The 20,553-nt window shown below is 44.2% G+C and overlaps 1 protein-coding gene across 1 annotated transcript in view; it reads left to right on the forward strand.

Moving 5' to 3' along the window:
- TDRD5 (tudor domain containing 5) overlaps nucleotides 1-20,553 on the forward strand; it is a 2,447,201-nt gene that overhangs the window by 92,269 nt on the left and 2,334,379 nt on the right. The gene's annotated exons all lie outside the window — the stretch shown is intronic.

A 20,553-nucleotide genomic window follows, 5' to 3' on the forward strand; every position in this document is an offset into this window, starting at 1 on the left:
CTCACCAAGAATGATGCCATAATACAGAGACAAAATTATCAGCTTTAATAATTGTCTTAATTACTGGTGTCATTCTAAGGGGATCCAATGTCTGCCTGGGATGACATGCTTGACAAGCCACGCTGCTTCGCAAGGGACGGCTTGCACCTGTCGCCCCTGGGCTTCCGGATATTGGCAAAGGCTCTTGCCACCCCCATAGTGCCTTTTTTAGGCAAGGCTCAAATGATAAACCTACCGCCCTAGAAAACAAAAATGGAGAAAAACTAAGGGTAATACTGCACAATGCCAGAAGTCTAAACCTCAAGATGCACGCCCTCAAAGCCCTCCTCAGTATGGAGAACATCGATGTCTGTGCTGTGACTGAAACCTGGTTCAAGGCTCCTGAGAGCACCCCAGCACTATCAGGTTATACCTCATATCATGCGTTCCGGCCCCAAAATCCGGACCGAACCACAAAAGGAGGGGGAGTATCCATATTCATAAAGGATACCCACACCTCCAGGTTAGTGGCAACGCACAAAGCATCGGAGACCATCCAGGTGCAATTAACCATAGGTAAAACTGCCCTACAGTTTGTAACATGCTGCAGACCACCTTCTCAAACTCAGGAAACCCACACAGCCTTCCTGAAGACACTGGAGAGTATGAATGTCTCTCCAAACACCATCATATTGGGTGACTTCAACTACCCAAACATAGACTGGGAACATTACTCAAGCCCCAACACCCTAGCCCAAAGGTTCCTTGAGTTCATAAACTCAAATGCTATGGAACAACTAGTCACCATTCCCACAAGAGGAGAAAATATACTAGACCTGATCATCACAAACATGGGGACAAAATGCTCCACACCGGAAGTATATCCCTCATTAGTGAGATCAGACCATAAATTAATCTCACTGGAGATCCACATCCCGCCCCCACCCCCAGCCAAAAAGACCACAGTGAAGAACTTCTCAAAAGCAAACTTCACACTTCTTAAGACTGGAGTGGTATCCTTCAAGGCCCCCGAGCCAGTGGAAACCACAACCCACGCTGCTGAATCCCTTACAAATGCCTTCTACGAGCACCTCCAGGAATGTATGGATCAAGCAATCCCTAATAAAATCAAGACCCTTTCCACCAAAGGCAGGCGCCAGGTCTGGTGGACTCCAGCCATAAACAAACTCTACAACAAGAGGAGAAAGCTACTACATGACAGAGCAAAATCCCTAAATGGGAAGGCATCTCTGATCAATACTAGCAAAAACTACGATCACTTATAAAATCATCCAAGGCCAACTTTGAGAGAAAAATCGCTAATGACACAAAAGACAATCATAAAGCCTTCTTTAGCTATGTTAGAAACCTGGGTGGAAACTCCCAGATATGCTCAGAATTAGTCCAAAATGATAAAAATCACTCATCCCACAGACTTTGCCAACATTCTGGCAGACAGGTTCTCTGCAAATTTCTCCCTCCCTCCCCAAAAGGAGAAATATCTATCCCACCAGAGTCTAGCCTCCCAAACATCTCAGATGCCCAGGTGAGAGCTGCTCTCTCTAAAGCAAAAAACACAGCATCAATGGGACCGGACGGTGTCCCCGGCTGTGTGCTACACGAACTCAATAAGGAACTAAACCCACACATAAGGCTGCTGTTTAATCTTAGCCTTACTACAGGATAATACCCAAAGAATGGCGTACGGCAACTGTGGTCCCACTCCACAAAGGCGGTGCTTCTACGGACCCTGGAAATTACCACCCCATAAGCTTGACGAGCCTTGTCTGCAAAGCTATGGAGAGGATCATAATGGAACTCATAAATAAAGACATTGGGGACCTACAGACACTGGATCCCACCCAATTTGGCTTTGTCAAGGGCAGATCCTGCCTCTTGAACTTGGTCGACTTTTTCGAAACAGTCACTAAGGCCATTGATGAGGGAAAGGCAGTTCACACAGCTTACCTTGACCTAGCAAAAGCGTTCGACACAATTCCCCACTCGGGCATCATAGAAAAGCTCACCAGCTTAGATGTAAACCCATATGTCACAAGATGGGTTGCAAACTGGCTCAAGGACAGAACACACAGGGTTAGAGTTGCTGGTGCCATGTCAGACTCTAAGCCAGTCACGAGCGGTGTCCCACAGGGCTCAGTCCTGGGCCCCCTCTTGTTCGGCATTTATTTTTCTGAAGTGCAGGCAAACATAGGGGGATTGTGGCTGACAAAATTTGCAGATGACTGCAAACTGGGCACCATAACTGACACTCCATCAGACACAGACATCCTCCAGAAAGGTCTCATAGAAATGGATAACTGGTGCCATGGCCTTAAGCTAAATGCCAAAAAATGTATAGTCATACCCTTTGGGAAAAACAAGGTAACCCCTAATTACCACATAAGTGGTAATCCATTAAACACGGAAGAAGTTATCAGGGACCTGGGGACCCAAGTTGACAGTAACCTCTTTTTTGACACTCACATTGCCAAAGTGGTTAGGAAGACCTTCTACATTGCCCACCTGATCATGAAGGGATTCACATCCAGATCAGGAGAGGTCATTGTACCCTGTACTCTTCACTTATCAGACCAATGATTGAGTACAACGCCCCATTCGGAATGTACCTTACCCGACACCTGCAGCAGTTGGAAAGACCCCAAAAGTTCCTCACCAAAAGGATAAAGGGGCTCAAACATATGTCATACGATGCCCGACTGAAGAAACTCCAGCTCTATTCAGTCGCATGCCGTCTGCTCAGAGGTGATCTGTGCCTGACATACAAGGCCATGTCCAACCCGGAATTAATGGACATGCTCCACCTCAAAAAATCCAAATCCACCAGAGCCACAAGAGCAAGAGACTTAAACCTCAACACGGATATAAATAGGACGTGCTGGAGGGACAGATTCATCACCCAGAGACTCCCTACACTATGGAACAGAATCCCAGTCCATGTGAGGCAGAGCCCCTCACTGACTCTGTTCAAGAGAAATCTTGACGAGTGGATGGGAGATCGTAGGTTTACCCCGGGAATCATCTCTGTATCACTGCTGGAGAGAGGCACAACAAACTAATGGGTATAGTATTCTCATCCTAAGGGGTGGTGAAAGCCACACACACTCTGGCTAGGCTTATAAATGCCCTAGGGCAGATAGCCTAGTATGAACCTATGAACCTATGAATCCTATGTATAGGAGCCTTAACCTGTGTAACTGTGAAATATCTCTTCAAATCTGTAAACCCAAACTGCCTTATTCAGTTGGAAAAATCAGCTTATCCCAGTTCTTCCTTTCCCAGATAAAATCCTTCAGCTCTTTATTAATTGCCATCCACAGCCTCTTATCTGGTTGATAACTGTTTGTATCTTGCTATCTATACAACAAAGCTTCCAGTTTCTCAGTTTTTATATTAGGCTTTTAGTCTTTTACCATATATCCTTAGCTGCCACACCAGAATCCTTTTTAATCCTTAAGTACTTCTTCTTTTTATCATGTCCGCATAAGCATGGTTATTACTAAACCAGTTCATGTGTGGGCACATAATTTACAGCTATTGCCTTTCTTATAGCTTCATTAATTTTGTATCCAGGAAAGATATGAAACTGCCTCAGTGTTCCACAACACTGATGTCCTTTTCTGCTTTCATCAGGCATAAAATGGTATCATCTGCAAATAGAGACAGCTTTTCTTGCCTACCATACCAATTATATCCTTGAATTTCTGAGTCTCTTATTTTCTTTACCAGTGGTTCTAAATCTAGTGCAAATAACAAAGGGGAAAGAGGATACTCCCACCTGGTTTCTCTGCTCAAACAGAAATTATCAGAGAGGAACCAGCCCACTTCAATTTTTGCCTCCGATCCCTCATATATCCTTCTAATCAACCTTAAATTATCAGAGAGGAACCAGCCCACTTCAATATTTGCCTCTGATCCCTCATATATCCTTCTAATCAACCTTATAATTTGATAAGGGAATGCAAATTCTTCCACTGCCATGCTCATAAACTCCCAGCTGACTCTGACAAATGCTTTCTGTGCATCAAGACCCACCAACAACAGTTGTATTTTCTTACATTCTGCTTCCCTCTGGATCATCAGTGTTTATTTAATGTCAAATGATTGCTTTTCTGCCACCACAAAACCACATTGCTCCATGTCTATCAATTTTGGCATTGCCTTTGCCATTCTTTTAGCCATTATAGTCATAGACACTTTATAATCATGCTTGGTTGTGTCTTTCGGCTTTTTCCAGGTTAGGGGTCGCCACAGTGGAACTCCGGTCCTCTAATGATTGGCAGTTGATTTTTACGTAAGGGCTTGCCAAGCCTGACGTGCAACCTTCAACGAATCTTCTTAAGCTCATTATAGTAATTCTCCATGGAATATAAATACATGTCAGTGTAGTTGTCCTACCTCGACAGTAGCCCCTTAGTACTACATATCTACAATTATCTTTTTTTTCATCCTCTTCTATCACTGTTGGAGCTCCTGTTGCAATTTAATATAAGTACTCCTCTTCATTTGTCCCATGTTTTCCGCTAAATAGCCATTCTGAAAACATTTCTTTGTCAAATTCACCTGTTCAGGTCTTTCCAAATGTGTCTCCTGCAGTATAGCTGTTTGCATTTTGCTTTTTTAATATAGTTCACTACCCTCTCTCTTTGTATATGTCTGTAAGACCATTCACATTTAAAGTTAATCTCGAAAGTAATGTCTTTATGTTTAGACGTTATTATTCCCACCTGTTATGTGTAACAGTTTATGTTAAGTTGTCAATCTCGCCTTCATTCTTGCTGGATGGGTTCGGAGCCGATCCTCGGCTCCGACTCGGCACTTACTAAGCTCGAGAGCTAATTTTACCAGCTCAAGGCAACCCTATATCCCATGATGCAAGGTGGAGACTACCCAGATCTTGTTTGCCGCTTCGCTTGCGAGGTGCCTCTTTTACCAGCTCTAGGTAAGTTTTCTTCATATTAAGACTTTTAGTCTCATCCCCTTCAAATTTAATAACCTTAGTTGTTTTGTGAACCTTAACGTTTATTTTAACCCTATTCCCGTTAGTGTTCCCTTTTTTTGGGTTATTTATCCCCTTCCCTAGGTTAGGCCTTAGGCCTTCCCCTTTCCTAATTTTTTCTGTCAGGGATTCTGTGTGTGTTTGAGTGTGTTGTATCCCTGTTTAGTTTAGATTATTGGATTGGGTGTTATCTGTGTGTGTGTGTGTCTGTGTTTTCTTTGTCACTTGTGTTTCCTCGACACAGCTATGTCGAAGGACACAAAGGTTTCAGGCTTCAAGAAGTGTGACTCGTGCTGTCAGAAGATGTCTCTGACAAACGGTCACACTTCATGTGTTTACTGCCTGGGACCTCTGCACCTGCAGGACTCTTGTGCTATCTGTCATGCCTTCAGCCCAAGAGTCCTGCAGGAGCGCAGAAATAAATTAATATTGAGGGGCTTATTAAAGCCTGAGAGCTCCCCGACTAAGTCTGCTCTGGGGAAGCCCTCGAAACCTGTCAAGCCTTCGGCTTCAAGTCCCAAGCCGTCGGCTACTGGTTCTGCTTCTTTAGTGTCGAGATAGGCTCCGGCCAGAGCTGATCCTTCCTTTTTAGAAGTCACAGTATCGGCTCCATCCGGCGCCGATACTGCCAGATCTGGACACTGTGTCGGCTCCGGCTGGAGCCGACATATCCTCGGCTCCACCTATCTCTAAAAAGAGATCACGATCCCCCTCATTGGAATAAATACGTTTGGCTCCGAGATCACCCCTGCTCTCGGAGCGGAGCCATCGGAGCCGTTCTTCTCTGTCGTCCAGGCTGTCTGATCACGACCTCGAGAGAGTGGTGAGTAGACTATTAAAGTCTCAGGCATTGGCCCAAATGCTCCATAGCCCGTCTCAACAGACGGTAGCTATCTCACATCCACCTAACATTCCTCCTTCGACTCTCTCACAGAGCTCGGAGCCGGAGCTCCTCGGAGCCGTGACAGTTGTAGCTTCGGAGCCGATACCACCCCTTTCGGCTCCGTCGTCCTCCGCTCCGATTTCCTCCTTGAGGCCTTCATTGGAGGGATCCGGGCGTCTGGTCTCTCTCATCAGCTCTGAGGGGGCGAGTGGCATCGGACCCTTGTCTGACCCCGTTCTCCCTCTCGGGGCTTCGGCGTTGGTGAGCTCATCCCCGACATCTGCCTCGGAGCCTTCCCTCTCGGTGAGGCCTGGAGTTCCTATCTCTTTGGAGCGGGAACCTTCTGGTCTCTCTGATGGGGGAGCCTTCGAGGTGGAGGAGTGTACTAGCCCCTGGGCGTAGTCAACGGTCAGTTCCATCAGCTCCTCCCACTACAGTGCCTGCTGACGTCTCTTCCCACTCTCTTGCTCCCGGGCCCAGAGATCCAACGCCTCAGGTTTCCCCATTGGGAATATCTTCCTCTTCCGAGGCTTCTCCTGATCTGTCAGGTGAACCTCCGCATAAGAGGACATGTAAGAGGAAACATCTAGACTCCCCTGAGTCTATTACATCTGATACTGACTTGGATGAGTCGGAGGGATCCCCAAGGTTGTCCTCTGAGGATGTCTCTTTCTCAGACATCCTTGAACTCCTTAAGCAGAGGGGGAACTGGCCCTCCCTTAATCCTTCCGAGGACAAGTCAGTATACCTGGAGGCGTTCGGATCTCGACCCTCCACCTCCTGGGTGTCTCTGCCTTTCGACCCTCTTATGGACGTGGTGGCTCGGAAGGCGTGGATGGCCCCGGATATGGTGGAACCTATTCCTAGGAGGCCTTCTAAATTCATTACGGCCCCACCTGATAGGCAATATTTGACAAAAGGTGTCCCGGTTGATGCCATGGTGGTGGCTGCAGCCACCAAGAAGGAACTAGCTGATCCTTCAGTACCTGTCCATCCTCCTAACAAGGATTCTAGGACTATGGACAGGTACGGCAAGCGGATTTTTTCTTCAGCGACCTTTGCCATGCGATCGCTGAACTACTTGTGTCACTTCACCCGCCTTCAAAGAGATGTTCTTAAAGAGTTGGGAGAAGTTTTACAGGATCCGTCAGCTGCTGGGTCTCAGGATAAGATTAGCTCACAGCTAGGAATCCTTAACTCCATTGTTAACTCCTCCATGCGGCTCATTTCTTATGCAGCCGATGGAGCCGCCAGGCACAGGAGTGGCTTTAAGGCGTCAGTCCTGGATGCGGCTTTGTAATTTTGCAGACCCCTTCAAGGCATCCTTCATAAACTCCCCTTTTGATGGTTCGACCTTGTTCGGACCTCAAGTGAAAGACACTTTGACTAGATGCGAACAAGATGGCAAGACTCTTTCTGCCGTGGGAGTCCGTTTCTCCACCCCTTCAAGACCTTACCCAAAAGGTCAGAAGGGAGGGAAAATGTGGTTCCGCAAATCTCAAGGAGTCACGCCTGATGCACGAGGTCAGTTTACCCCCAGAGGCAGAGGGGGTAACAACAACAGACGCTGCCCTAGGGGCAGAGGGGGTCCACAGAATCAGGGTAGCAGAGAGCCTTTTTCTGACAAACCCTTCCAGCATCCCTGAGATGTTGCCCAATTGTCCACCTTCGGTGGCAGTCGGGGGAAGATTATCGCTGTACCCAATAGCCTGGCTTTCCCTTTCTCAAGACAAATGGGTACAGTCGATTATATCCGAGGGTTACAAAATTCCCTTTATTCAAACCCCAATTCAGCAAAAGGGAACCCTTCCAGACGTTCCACCTGGTCTAAGGAAACTTAGCAGTACCAGAGATATCAAAACTGCTAGCAAAAAGAGCCATCCAGCCAGTCCCAGCAGACCAAATAGGATCCGGAATCTACTCAAGGTTCTTTTTAGTACCAAAAAAGACAGGGGACTGGAGACCAATATTAGATCCTGAGCAAAATAAACAAGTTTGTAAAGAAAACAAGATTCCGGATGGTCATGCTTCAGTCCATTCTACCCTTTCTGGGCAAGGACAATTGGATGTGCTCGGTAGATCTTCAGGATGCGTACTATCACATAAAAATTCACAGGCGCTCCAGAAGATTTCTCCGCTTTCGGCTGGGGACCAGTCACTTCCAATTCAGGGCCCTGCCCTTTGGACTCACTACAGCCCCCAGAGTGTTCACCAAATGTATGGCAGCGGTTACGGCTCACCTGAGACGTCAAGGATTCCAGGTGTTTCCATATCTAGACAACTGGCTCCTCACTGCCACCACCAGGCATCAACTTCTCCAAGCCAGAGATTACACCATTCACATTTGCAGAGGGCTAGGGATTTCTATAAATTTTGAAAAATCTGCCTTGTCAATCTATTACTTTTATAGGTGCAAAATTGGACACCGTACAACTTTCAGCAAAGTTAACAGACCAAAGGATCTTGGGCATTCAAAGTCACATCCAGGTGATTCTTCTCAGCAACAAAATTCAGGCCAGATTTGCTCTGAAAGTATTGGGTCTTATGGCGGCCGCCATAACACTTCTTCCCTTTGCCCGCTTTCACATGTGTCTTCTACAATGGATGCTATTCGCCCAATGGTCCTTTCAACAACTTCCCATGCGTCACAGGATCACAATAACTCCAACTTGCAAAAGGCATCTGACCTGGTGGATATCGTCCCCTCAAGTCCATCAGGGCAGACCCTTTCTTCCTCCTGCCCTAGTCGCCACGGTTACATCGGACACCTCCCTGATCGGGTGGGGGGGGGCATTATCAGGGCAGGATGGTCCATGGCACTTGGCAACCTTTCAAATACCACCTGCACATAAATGTCCTAGAGATGAGAGCAGTGCTTTTAACGTTGCAAGCCCTCAACGACTCTCTTCCCCTGGGAACTATTGCAGTCCAAATGGACAATATGTCCGTAGTGTGGTATATCAACAAACAGGGCGGAACCAAGTCCTATCCACTGTGTCGAGAGGCTCTCAGACTTTGGCAGTGGGCAATCTCCTCTCAGCGGATGTCCTTCAAGGATGCATCTGCAGTCCTAACATATGGGTTGTCCTGCCTCAGGCAGCCCTTCGGTCGGCCGGATTCCAAAGTCTGGGTCTGGCCTCGGCTGATGTCGCACTTCACCCGACGTCATAGCTCCTGGGGTATAAAGGCATCAGCTGACGCCATTTTCCTCAGTCTTTCTTGCCGCGCGGTGCCCAAAGCAGAAGCTGTTCACAAGTGCCGGTCGGTCAGATCCAGAGATTTCTACTACCGAAGACTTCTAAAAAGCTAAGTACCCCGTTGGGGACTCTTTCTTGCCTCAGCCAATGTCAGACAAAGTAAATAATTGTTTAACTTGTGGGAAACAAATACCTCATAAGGATTTCCACTCTTACTGTCTTCCTTGCTTAGGCCCAGACCACGACGTATCAGCTTGTTTAGCCTGTGCTTCCTTCAACCGACGGACACTTAGACGTCGGTCGGAGTTCGCAGAAGAGTTTTTTGGCTCCGCTTTTGCATTTAAGATGCCGTCGGAAACTCTGACTACACATTTAGCTAAAAAACGCAAGGAAAAGGACCGACACTCGTGGCCCACGGTTTCGGCTGAAACCACGGTTAGGCCTGCCGCGAGTGTCTCGGTTTCGGCTGAAACCGAGACCTCGGTTCTCCCTTCGGCCGAAAGCATGCCTCCGATAACCGAGGCCACACAGGCCATGGCTGAATCGGCTACAGAAATTGCTGCTGCAGAAGCAGGCACCCAAGATTTGTCTGACACTATTCCGTTAGACATCTCTACTCCTACACGTGGGGCTGCTAGACCCCCTGCTTCTATGTCTAGGTTTCGGCTGAAACCGAGACCTCGGTTCTCCCTTCGGCCGAAAGCATGCCTCCGATAACCGAGGCCACACAGGCCATGGCTGAATCGGCTACAGAAATTGCTGCTGCAGAAGCAGGCACCCAAGATTTGTCTGATACTATTCCGTTAGACATCTCTACTCCTACACGTGGGGCTGCTAGACCCCCTGCTTCTATGTCTATCAAGGCTTTTACCAGGGCTAAAGCAGCCAAAATTTCCAAGGCCTTACCTACAAAAGCTCCCTCTCACAGGCCTACCTCAAGTTCCCAGATTCTCAGCCTTGCTGAGGACCTTATTTCTTTGATCAGGGGATCCCAACCTCACCCAGACAGGGCCTCTCAACCCCCTCCTGATAAGAGGCCTAGGACTGAACCCCCTGAACCTCTCTCTTCGGACTACTCCTCGGATGGTTCAGATTTATCTGACCATCAGGAAGGCCCATACTCACCTTATGAGGATTCTGATGCAGAAGACTCCATTCCTTCTGCCTCACCTCCAGAAGAATTTTCATTTGGGGAAACCTTACACTCAGTGAGGGAACACTTTCAGTGGCAGGGCCAAGATTTTTCTGATTCTAGGAAAAGGCTAAGGACCTTCTTACACTTACCACAGCATAGGCCTTTAGCCATACCTCCTGTACTATCAGTTGTTGATGATGCATATAATGATGCCAGTACTGCCCCTGATTCTCTACCTCCGGCCCCTGCCAAACCTGGCAGATACTACAGGGTCCCAGACTCTCACTACCACTTGTATAAGGCTCATGTTGCAGATCCAGAAACCATTTCTCAGGGCCCTAAAGGTGTTGCAGCTGCCTCTGCCAAAAACCCTCTCCCCTCTGAAAGGGAATCTAGAGCATTAGAGAGATGGGGTAAAAAAGTTTATACATCTGCTACTCTTTCTGCCAGGGCTTTAAACTGTCAATTTCACATGATTCAGTACCAGGAATTTTTGTTAGACCAGCTAAATAAAAAGCTGGCCTCTCCTGAACCTATAGACCGTAAGTCCCTTCAGGATTTGGTACATAACTCTCAGCAGGTCAGTAATCATTTTTTAAAATGTGGCTATGATGCACTGGAAGCTTCTTTTAGATCAGCTATGACTGGAGCAGTGATTCAAAGGCATGCCTGGTTAAAAGAACAATCCTTACCAGACCGTGTTAAGTCTAAACTCCTAGATGCTCCTATGGAGAAAGGCTCCCCTGCACAGGAGGTTCTGAAGAAAGTGGAAGAAAAAGCAAAATCTGTCCAAACAGTCAAGGATTTCTTGCAGGTCCAACCTCCGAGGTTTAGCAGAAATTGGCCCTCAAAGAAATGGTCCTTTCCAGACACCTCCAGAGCACAGAGAGGCAGAAATAGACGCCCAAGAGGCAGAAGTCAATCAAGGGGTGCCTACAGGGGTCGTCAATGGCAACCTGCCAACCAGAGAAGTGCTACCACAGCTGCGACTACAACCACTTCCACAGGACAGACACAATGACTTGGCTCTGATTCCGCCTACCAGGGAACAACTGGGAGCACCCTTGGGCGGAAAGCTAGCCTTATTTTCAGAAAACTGGCATTGCATTACAAGAGACAAATGGACTTTACAAACAATAGACAAGGGCTACAGGTTTCACTTCCCTACTCTACCAAAAAAGAGAGGAATGCCAAACCTTCCACCAAGCCAAAAACCAGAGGCTCTAAAACAAATCATCAGCTTACTAAGGATGAGAGCAATAGAAAAGGTACCATCTATGGAACAAGGCCAAGGATTTTACTCCAGACTATTCCTTGTACCAAGAAAAGAAAAACAATGGAGGCCTATTCTCGACTTGTCTGCACTGAACACATACCTCATTGTTCCAAAATTCAAAATGCTGACCCTACAGCAACTTCTTCCCATGTTGGGCAAGGAGTCTTGGCTGGTGACTCTAGATCTCAAGGAGGCATACCTGCATGTCCCCATACGACCAGATTGCAGAAGACACCTCAGATTTCTTGCAGGATCAGAGCATTATCAATTCTCAGCATTGCCCTTTGGCTTATCTACTGCGCCCAGAGTATTCACGAAATGCCTGGCATCAGTAATTGCTCATTGCAGGCTTCAGGGAATTCAAATTTACCCATACCTGGACAACTGCCTAATACAAGCGGACAACAAGACAAAATTAATAAAGGATTTGACCAATGTCATACAACTGTTGCAAGCCTTGGGATACACAGTCAACATTCAAAAGTCAAGGCTAGTGCCATCCCAAAGGATAACATTTTTGGGTGCAGAACTGGATACAATAACTCAAATGGCTTTTCTCACAGAGGAAAAACAAAAGCAACTACCAGTCTATTTTATGGCATTAACAACACAAACCCAGCTTACTGCAAGGAAAGTCCTGCAAGCCCTGGGTTACATGGCATCCTGCATAATATTGATCCCACATGCCAGGCTGCATATGAGAAAGTTACAATGGTACCTAAGGAATGTATGGTCTCAACACAAACACAGTCTAGAAGCCCAGATACCAGTCATTCCATGTCTGAAAAAAGAATTCCTGTGGTGGGCTCAGGCCTGTCAGATAAACAGAGGATTGCCTTTCCACAAACCACATCCAAGCCAGACCATCACCACGGACGCCTCAGACCTAGGCTGGGGGGCACACATGGAAGACAAGTGTATCCAGGGCCTATGGTCCCAAGACCAGCTGAATCTACACATAAATCTAAAGGAGATGCTGGCAGTGAAACATGCAATCGAGGCATTCAGACCATTCCTCCAACAAGGACACCTGCTGATAAGGACGGACAATACCACAGTGATGTGATACATCAACAAACAGGGAGGTACACACTCATACCCTCTATGCCAGATGGCAATGGACCTGTGGAACTTGGCCCTGAATCTCAACATCCAACTGCAGGCCAGATTTGTACCCGGAAAAGAGAATTTACTAGCAGACAGCTTAAGCAGAACTACCACGGATGCTCACGAATGGATGCTGCATCCAGATATCTTCAAAGCCATAACAAAGAAATGGGGAATGCCAGAGATAGACCTGTTCGCCTCCCCACACAACCACCAATTGAAGAAATTCTGCACAAGAGTATACCACCCACTTGCCTGGAGGGTGGACTCCCTTTCTTTCAGCTGGAAGGCCCTGAAAACTTATGCCTTTCCACCTCTTCCTTTGATGTACAAAGTCTTACTGAAGATCAGAGAGGAACAGCCAAAGGTAATTCTGATAGCTCCAGACTGGCCAAGACAACATTGGTACCCGCTACTGAGAAGTATGTCTCGGACGCACTCATGGCCTCTACCTCTATGTCCCTTACTTCTAACGCAGAACAACTACAAGACCCTGCATCCAAACTTGAAAACGCTGCAGCTAACTGCTTGGAAAATTGCATAAAACAAAACCAACCTGATTTATCTCAGAGGGTTAAGGACATTATCCTGGAGGCTCGCAAACCCTCCACAAGGAAAACATATTCAGCCAAATGGAAAAGATTCCTCATTTGGAGTGCAGCAAAGGGAGAAAATGTCACAATGGCAAACCTAGCACACATCCTGGAATACTTAGCAGAACTGTTCCACAATGGCCTGTCCTACTCCTCCATTAAGATTCATGCATCAGCAATTTCAGCAGAGTACAACATGGATCCTCCTGTCTTCTCTCATCCTCTCCTCGGGCAATTCTTGAGAGAAATCAAAAACGTAAAACCTCCAAGGAAACCACCTCTGCCTGCATGGGATCTCAACTTTGTGCTAGAAAAATTAACACTACCCCCTTTTGAACCAGCAGCAACAGCAGACTTACAGTTCTTATCTTGGAAAACTGCATTCCTGCTAGCAATCACTTCAGCAAGAAGGGTATCTGAGTTACAGGCATTAATGGCAGTGCAGCCTTTCCTTATCTTCCGTCAGGATAGAGTGTCTCTGAGAACCAATCCTACTTTTATGCCAAAGGTGGTTTCCAGGGTATCCTTGAACCAAGCTATACATTTATCTACATTCTTCCCCAACCCACAGAACAGGGGGGAAAGACTACTACACACCTTGGATGTACACAGACAACTACGCTACTATCTGGACAGAACTAAGGCCAGCAGAAAAACTGACCAGCTTCTGGTAGCATATGCAACAGGAGTGCAAGGAAAAGCAATTTCAAAACAGACAATCTCAAAATGGATAGGAAATTGCATTAGATTCTGCTACTCTTTTCATGGAAAGACAGTTCCTGAAAATATCAGGCCTCACTCTACAAGAGCTACAGCCACCACTACAGCTTTCCTACGAGGCGTGGCTACCAAAGACATTTTAGAAGCTGCTACTTGGAGCTCCGTGCATACATTTGCCAAGCATTATAATCTTCCTTTATACTCCAGATCCCGAGCAGGTTTTGTAACTGCTGTTTTACAAGGGATCTTAACTACACCAACATTATCTTAGTGCCACTACACCAACATTATCTTAGTGCCTCCTCCCCCAGTTTGGCTATGGTATTCTACCCATATGTTAGGACTGCAGATGCATCCTTGAAGGACATAGTACAGTTTTGTACCTACCATAAATGTAGATGTCCGATAGGTATGCATCTGCAGTCAGAATTACCCACCCTCCTTCCCCTCTGTGGTATTCCTAGGGTATTTATCCCTCTTTTAGCTAGCTGGGGGAATCTATTATGGTGTATTTGTTTGTATGTATATATGTGTGTATATATATATATATATATATATATATATGTATATATATATATATATATATATATATATATATATTTTGTTTTCTATTGTTTGGATTTTTCTACATTTATCCAAATTTAGCCTTCCTAGAGGGCACCTGGCATCTGGGGCAAGAAACACTGAGGAAAATGGCGTCGGCTGATGCCTTTATACCCCAGGAGCTATGACGTCGGGTGAAGTGCAACATCAGCCGAGGCCAGACCCAGACTTTGGAATCCGGCCGACCGAAGGGCTGCCTGAGGCAGGACAACCCATATGTTAGGACTGCAGATGCATACCTATCGGACATCTACATTTATGGTAGGTACAGAACTGTACTTTTCTGATAGCAACGCATATCCCCGGGAAATCCAACATCATAGCGGACAGGTTGAGCAGAGCTATTCTCATGCCTCACGAGTGGTCTCTCAAACAATCAGTGATGGAAGAGATTTTTCAGGAGTGGGGCCTTCCTTGCTGCGACCTTTTTGCTACACCTCAAAACAGCAAATGCCCAGACTTCTTCTCTATCTTCCCCCTTCCAGGCCACCCCCCAGAGACGCTCTAACCCAAGATTTGCCCCGGGGACTTCTTTATGCCTTTCCCCCCTTTCCTCTGATACTTCAAGTAATTCAGAAAGCAACCGCCTTGAGAGCCAAGTTGATTCTCATTGCCCCTTATTGGCCTCGACAGATATGGTTTCCGTTCCTACATCGTTATCTCTTGGTACAGCCATGGCATCTGGACCCGGTTCCAGATCTTCTGACCCACCAGTCGGGGCAGCTGCACCAATCCATACCTTCTCTCAACCTCACTGCTTGGTTGCTCCACTTCCATCCTTAGCCAGGCTTCCTATGATTTCTAACCCGTCCGGAATATCATAGTAGCTTCCCTTAAATCTTCCACCAGAAGGATTTACACTAGTAAATGGCAACATTTCTCCTTCTGGGCAAAAGCTAGGAATATAGACCCCTATACTGCTCCGATTCATTCGGTCTTAGACTTCCTAGCTGAGATTTTTCATTCAGGATCCTCATCCTCCACAGTAAAAGTTCAGCTGGCAGCCATTTCAAATTTTCATATAGGCTTTTTGGACCACAACATTGTCACATAAACTTTGCAAGGCATTCCTTAGAGGTATCTTTTTACTTAAACCTCCGATTAGAGACCCCCCACCACAGTGGGATCTAAATTTAATTTTAACATCCTTGATTCTTCCCCCTTTCGAACCTGCGGCTGCCTGTTCATTGAAATTTCTTTCTTGGAAGACACTCTTTCTAGTCACCATTACTTCTGCCAGGAGAGTATCTGAGCTTCATGCTCTCTGCATTCGTCCTCCCTACTTAATCTTCCACAAAGACAGGGTATCTCTAAGGACTAATCCGTCTTTCTTACCCAAAGTGGCATCACAGACGAACTTAAATCAATCCATTGATCTTCCAGTTTTTTCCCCAAATTATTCTGATAGAGCGGAACAAAAACTACATTGTCTTGATGTTCACCGCCAACTCAGATATTATCTAGACAAAACTAAACATTTTAGGAAATCTGATCAACTTTTTCTATCCTATGTGGAGAACAGGAAAGGCCTTCCAGTCTCCAAGGTGACTTTATCTAGATGGCTGTCTTCTGTGATTACTTACATTTATCAGCTCAGAGGCAAAGAGTTGATTTCTAGGCCAAAAGCCCATTTTACCAGAGCTCTAGCTACATCTACAGCTTTTCAGGATAGACTTCCAATAGGCACTGTTTGTGCAGCAGCCACATGGGCCTCTCCTCATACCTTTGTTTCACATTACAAATTAGACTTGGCTTCCAGAGACAGAGCGAATTTTGGTTCCACCGTTCTCAAGAGTCTGTTCCATTGAGCCACCCAGGATAGAGGTGCTAGGGACGCGGTCCCATCCAGCAAGAATGAAGGCGAGATTGACAACTTAACATAAAAAAGTTATGTACCTACCATAACGTTCCATGTTAGTTGTCTTCTCTCGCCTTCTTTCTTGCGTCCCGCCCTCCATCCCCCTAGCCTGGTCAGACCGAGAAGATTATGCCTCTTCTCTTAAGAGGCTTTATCCTTTTTCTAGCTTCTAGTGTCACTAGATTAGGTTGATCCCTTTCAGAGGATTATGATGATTATGATTGTCATTTTTAGTATTGTTACCTTTTCTTCCTCCTCTGCAGTTGGAAGAATATATTCCATAATTTCCTTAGCTACCAAACGAGATCTGGGTAGTCTCCGCCTTGCATCATGGGATATAGGGTTGCCTCGAGCTGGTAAAATTAGCTCTCGAGCTTAGTAAGTGCCGAGTGCTCCGAACCCATCCAGCAAGAAAGAAGGCGAGAGAAGACAACTAACATGGAACGTTATGGTAGGTACATAACTTCTTATTTTAAATGTCTTGTTTCAGCTTTTGTGTTACATGGATACACTGAATACAGGTTGATCTTTTATACAGTTTCTTGTTTTATCCATTTGAACCTATGCTACATCTTACAAAGCTTTTTGTTTGAGAGTGCACACACACCCCCAGAACACTAAAAATACATATTAACTTAAAACTAACACACAAAACTGTACATCATGAAATACTGAAGATTAACCCTCCTACTTGGAACAATTGTCCCAGATTGACAGCCACACTCACAGGATTGGATTAACTTGTATGGAAGGTTATCCATGCTAAGACACATTACAGCCTGTGCTTCTACTTCCACTAAGTGAAGTCTGTTTTGGTCTTATCTTTATTCCTCACCCAGATCAGAAAAAATTTGGATGCTTTCAAAAAACATCATCTCCTACCCATTGAAGGAAAGCCATAGAAAGAAAGTATTGTCTCCATAGAGTTATGAGAACCAGCTTCACAGCAGCCTCTACTTTACTCCTTTTCTGCTCAGTGTGCAGTGAGAAATCATTTTCCACAAACACTCTACCATCTCTAGCTTTTAGTACTTTGTCCTCCTGCTGCAGTTTTGTCTCATTTATTTGCTAGAGGAATTTGTTGCTCAGTGTACTTTTTAATTTATCTGCTCCCCCTTAAAACTTGTTACTTGATTAGGTCAAGGACCTTAATCCATTCATTCACCTATGCAACATTAAGAAAAAGTGTGTAAATTTTTCTTGTATCATGCTCCTTTTTCCAGACATTTTTAATGCAGCCCTTTTTGTATACATCTGTGAGACCATTAACATTTAAAGCTAATATCAAAAGGATCATTATGTTAAAAAGTTATTCCCACCTTTTATTTGTAACTGCTTTTTTGTAAGTATCTAGTTCCAGCTTTTGTTACATGCACACAAAGATTGACCTTTTATACAGCTGTTTCTTGTCTTATCCATTTGAGCTTTGCTGCTTCTTACAGAGCTTTTTGTTTTATTGAAAGTCCTGAAACAAAAACAAAAATACACCACAAATACCTATTAACATAATATTAACACACAAAACTATATACATCTCTTCCAGATATTAAAGTCATACCTTCCTAATAGGAACAATTGTCCCAAACTGACAGCCACACTGACAGACTTGGGTTAACCTAAGAGGAAGGTTATCCATGCTAAGACGCATGGCACAGCCTTACTAAGTCCTGTCTGGTTCTGTGTTGTCTTTATTGCTCTCTCAGAATGACAAAACACTTGAATGCTTTCTGAAAACATTATATGCTAGCCATTGAAAGAAAGCCATTAAAAGAAGTATTCTGCTTTTATTGTGCTTGATGAGATTGTCTCCACTGAGACATGAGAAACAGAGTTGTTTCTACAAGTATGTGTTTGCTAGAGGAGAGTCTTGTTATATTTAATGTTCTTTTTTATTTGCTTTCTCTTCAGACTTGTTACTAGATAAAGGAAAGTGTTTCACTGGCACAGTCTTTCTGTGGCCTTTATTACCAGAAAGAAGAACAAGAAGTAGAATCTTCTTCAGTTTCACAGCTCACTTTTTGTTGGACAAACTTCTGAATTTCCTCCTTTGCATTTTCTGCTTCAAAAATGATTTTATCCCTCCAGAAAAGAATATTCTGAAGATAGCTTGGTACAGCAGTTTGAATCTCATGCCTGCTTTTTGACATTCCCCGATTAGTGGAATAAATTTACTCCTCTTCTGCCTTGTTTAGAGTGAGTAATCATTTTCCACAAACACTGTACTGTCTCACTTTTAATACTTTGTCCTTCTGCCACAGTTTTGTCAGAATTAACTCATTCTGCTGATAGGATTGCATCTTTACTGTTAAACGTTTAGATTGCTTTCTCATAGCAAAGTCTGGAGCATACACATGATGTGCCCTTTCAATTAACAACTGCTGTGGAATACCAGTCTAGTTATTTGTACTTTCATAAAATTAATACAGTCTGTTCCTTACAGCTTCTCTGGTACAGCAGAAAATCTTAGGTTTTCCTTGCATGCTGTGTCCTCTAATTCATTTTTTTAAACCTTTCTTCTTGAGCAGTCTCGTATTCAACCTGCCTTTTCAGCATTTTGACCTCTGATTTTTTGCATTTTTATAACCTCATCTGAATATCTGTTAAAAGCGTCTTCCATTTTGTCTAGTTTTGTTGTTTGAGTTGATGTACTTCATCAGTGTTTTGTTTATTTTAATCAGCACTGAGTACATTTGACTTATTTTTTCCTCTAGGTTACTGGACGTCATATCTTGCACCAGGCCTGGAGCTTGCACTGCTTTTTGCTGAACAGCTGCAGAATTCTTCCCAGTTAGTATTTTTCCTCACCATTGTAGTTGATTTTCTTTCAATTTTTCTGAATTTCTTTTTGCTGGGATCCAGGCAGTGCACTTACTACCGGTTTAGATTTACCCAAGAAAATAGTTCATTGTGTCTCTCTAAGATTCTGTTTTGAGAGAGCTGTAATTAAGGTTTTACTTCGTGTATGGCCGTGTTGGAAGTATCCTACTAACTCATGTTTTGAGAAAGCGTTATTTCTTTTTATGGACTAAAACAATTGGTTACTAATAATACATGAGGTAATTATATTTTAGATTGAATTGTGACTAATATTCCACATAAAATCCAGGATTTAAGACTGACATGCCCCCTGGGTTCTTCTGACCATAATATAATTGTGTTTTACATTGAATTAAATTAAATATAAGCAGATCATTTCATGGTAAAACTTGTATATCAGATTATTGTAAACTTTTCACTTGGATGTGTAACACAGACTTGTCTTGTTTATTAAATATCTCTGAATATCAATATGGGTACTCAGCCTTGGAGAGACTATTGAGTAGCTGTGTTAACAAATCTGTTGTGATAGAATAAATCCATCATAATGTTATACATAAAAAATCACTAGAAAACCCTAATAGTTTCCTACTTGTGTAAATATTTTTTACAAGCTGTGCTAAAAATTTTATTAAAAGCATAAATTGGCCAAGATTAACAATGAAAATAAATGGATTAGTAAATCCACAAATAAAAAGCATTTTACAAATATATTAACTTGTTGAATACAAGGGAATCCTGTGTTGAAGTTATTTCAAATAATGGTGTAATAATAACTAAGGCTTATACGTCTGTAAGTCAGGATCCTGGTTCTTCTGGTCCTCTTTAGGTCAGATAACTGTCTCTCTTCCTTGTCCTCTTTGTTTAGATTCCATTATTAGGAATGCTTTCTACAAATTTAAGAAAATGTAATTTGTGGGTCCAGATAAGATGTTTAGTGCCACTTTACCAAAGGTGAAAAGAGGATCTTATGCCCATTCTATTGTTTATTTTTAATAAATTTACTGTAAATGGCATTGTACCTTATCATTAGAAGTTAACTTATATTATCCTGCACATAAAAAGGACAGGAAAGATATCACTAGCAGTTATAGGCCCATAAGTTTGACATTTGCAACTCCTTTGAAAGATGTCTACTAGAGTTAATACATAACTCAGGCTTCAGATTAACAGTTCAGGATATTGACCAGCATTGTTACATAAAACACAAATCTACTGTGAGTAACTTGGTATGCTTGTGTGATCAATTAACAATGGCCTTGGGTATGGGTTTGTCTCCATGTGTGATCTTTTTGGACCTTGCCAGAATTTTTGACTAGTTACCATTGTTTTCCACTCACTAACATAAATTGTTAGATCGATCATGAA

This window comes from Protopterus annectens, chromosome 10.part0 (assembly GCF_019279795.1).
Source record: "Protopterus annectens isolate FY-2018-M chromosome 10.part0, PAN1.0, whole genome shotgun sequence".
Taxonomy (NCBI): Eukaryota; Metazoa; Chordata; order Ceratodontiformes; family Protopteridae; genus Protopterus; species Protopterus annectens.